Consider the following 3,028-nt stretch of genomic DNA (forward strand, 5'->3'; position numbering starts at 1 on the left):
ATCGTATTGAGTTTCATGCAAACAACATGAGACACTCATTCTCTACTTAAAGTTTACCAGCTACACCTGTCTTATCTATGACCTATGACACCTTTCTCTGTAAGATCTTTAACAAAGTCTTAATAATAAAGTCCTTTAAAAAAAGTTTCAGTTTTTAATGAGCAATTATAGAGAAGCTATATCAGATTCCCTTATGAGAGAAATGAGTAATATAACATTGCTGCCTTCATCGGTCCATTACAGGGACATTATTGTAGATTATTTGAGTGCTTGGACTCGTGGGAGAACCCCAAGTTCGATTCCAGCTGCAGGAATCACTCGGCTGTAGTAGGTTTTCTGAGCACACAGACTGTGATCAGATGACCTGCTGTGGATGGTTCTATGGTTTACTGCTTTTTGTGGATTTAGCCATCATATTGTATAAGCACCTGTCACGTTAGAGATGCTTTCGAACCCCTGGTCATTGTCGAAACACCATCAGCTGAAAATCACATTTTAAAATCTCTGCACTTATTGGCAGTTATTTAGTTTTGCACACTTAATCACTGTGGTAGGCTGCCACTTATGAAACCCCTAAATGACATCACAGTCGGCTGGGAAAGAGGAAGGAGTCACATGACAGATTGGAATAAAAAGACATGACAACCTGTCTAAAAGATTCAGTTATAAGAAAACGACGGACAAGTTACTGGGTAGGTGAGATCTCTTTTTTTTCTGTCTTTAATGCATGTAGGTTTATGTAAAACTAGATAAGTTTACATAGTTTGTCCAGTTTATTCTGATGTCAGTTTTCATAAGAAAAGGTCAAATTAGAAATGCAATACAGCACTGCTAGTCTCCAGCCTAGATAGAAAACGGACCTATTAATTGCACTTGTGTGAAGGAGGGCATCGAGTTTATTACCCCTCACAAGATAACAGAAAGTCACGTTGTTATAAACCTCACAGGGTTTTCTGGTTACGGTATTGTCAGTGATAAAGACTCTCCTCCCGACCCAGTCCAAGCTTTGGTTCTGCTCTTCTACAAACCCCCAGTTGATCCTGATCCCAGATCCATCCTCAGTGTGTTGTTGCTTCCAAGGAACATTGTGATCCGTGATGTACAGCGCACCAGGAGGAAACTAATTGGGGATGAGAGGTACATAGATACATCTCCTCACTGCAAACTGCATCCAAAGCAGGTTTACACTCTGTCCACTGTTCCTGAGGATGATCTGATTACAGTTGAACCAAATGAAGCTGATTTTGATGATGAGTACTACGACAGTTACTTTACGACATTCCTTGTGTCTTTAGGAAGAATCCTCACAGATGTTAACCTCAGTCTGAAAGACAAGAGCAGCTCCACCTGTGTTTGGGAAAGAAAATTGTGTCTTTTCTCCCCTACAGTGGGAACTTTGAATCATCCTCCTTCGGAGAGGCTTTTAAACACACGAAGCTGCTTCATTGAAGGGATATCGGAACCTAATCTCAACAGCCTGATCGACAAACTGCTGGAGAAAAAGGTGATAACTGATGCAGAGAGGGAGGCAGCGGATGCGAAGCAAGACAAAAGGGAAAAGGCTCGTTTTGTTATCGACACTGTGAGGAAGAAAGGTGATGCTGCCAGTTCAGAGTTTATTAACTTTCTCCGTGAGCTTGACAAAATTTTTTGCGGGCATCTCGGTTTAAACTGAACAGATATTCTATGACTTTGTTTTTGCAGAACTCGTGGGGAGAAAGTGAAGCAATTACCTGTATGTTTGTGTGTATATATAGGGTCAGCAGGGAAAGGGCTGGGAAAAATCCAAAAACAGTATGTTGGTCTTAAAAGTATCTGATAAACACTTTAAATATATACTGTCAGTCAATAGTTTTGACAGTCTCATTTAATGGTGTTTCTTTCGTTTTACTACTTTCTACATTGTGGGTAAAAACTGAAGACATCAGATATTTTTAAGCAAAATTTCTATAACATAAAAAGGGCAAATTGGCCAGTGTGAACACAGTACTGTGCATTAACATTGATTTAAAAAAACAAATGTGTGGTTACTACTTCAATTAGAATTTTAAACATGCTTTTGTGCGATGCATCTATTTTTAGTTATGTTTTGTTTTCTAAGAATATAATAAAATGAATAGGAAAAGTAAATAAAAACAATGCACATTACGACCAGTTTCAGAGTTTAACCCTGTCACTTGTACATTAATTCATAGAAGATAAGATACTTAAAATTTTAAACAATGGGGTTTTTTTGCAAGTATCTTTAAAAGTCTGTAAAATGTGTTTCTTTAATGGTGCCAAAGTCATTTTTTTTTATCTTTCTTCGATGAGTGAAGAACACATTTTCCTGTGATTCTGAAACCTCCAATATTGCAGCTGCATATATTTTCTTTATTCTGTGTGTTTTATGAGTGCTGTTTTAAAATTCCGTGATGCTTTTGTATGCTTTCTTATGTTATTTTACAGTGACTTCTTGCTTTTAAACTTTGCACTTTGTGCAATGACAGTGATTTCAAAATCCTAGTCTGAGTTTAAATAAAGGGAAACAAACATTAAAGTGTCTTTAATCTGTGTTTGAATCTGTTCTACAAATCTGACAGAAACCAAACAGCTAGACACATTTACCTTTAAATTCCTGGTTTTGAAATTATGCAATAATGTGAGTTAGCTTTTAGTCTGCTCTTTAGGGTGTTTTTCAGCATTATATTCTCACTTTTATTTTTAGATTTTCAGTTTCTATTTTGCTTTATTAACTATAATAACTTGTCCCCATGGTTATTTAACTTGTTTAAAGTAAAGTGAAACAATTTTTAGCTTTAAGACGGCCTTTAACGAGGTATCAAATTAATTAAATTTACTTGAAAGTGTGTTACAAGATAATTTCCTTTAAACTGTTTGTACCTTCATCAGCCAGCAGGGGGAGGCATTTGCTTAATAAGAGTGCTCACTGCAGGTGAAACCTGAAGAAGCCACGGTTTGATATCCTGCACAAAGCAAACCAAAAGCAGGACAATCACAGAATCTGCGCTTACATCTTTACATTTAC

The 3,028-nt window shown here is 36.9% G+C and overlaps 1 long non-coding RNA gene across 1 annotated transcript; it reads left to right on the forward strand.

Moving 5' to 3' along the window:
• The first annotated feature begins 887 nt into the window (after positions 1-887).
• Positions 888-1,627, forward strand: LOC145430996 (uncharacterized). Its single transcript, XR_013911368.1, has 2 exons — positions 888-1,137; positions 1,296-1,627. It is a non-coding gene; the product is annotated as an uncharacterized LOC145430996 (long non-coding RNA).
• The last annotated feature ends 1,401 nt before the right edge of the window (positions 1,628-3,028 follow it).

This window comes from Astatotilapia calliptera, chromosome 9 (assembly GCF_964374335.1).
Source record: "Astatotilapia calliptera chromosome 9, fAstCal68.1, whole genome shotgun sequence".
Lineage (NCBI taxonomy): Eukaryota > Metazoa > Chordata > Actinopteri > Cichliformes > Cichlidae > Astatotilapia > Astatotilapia calliptera.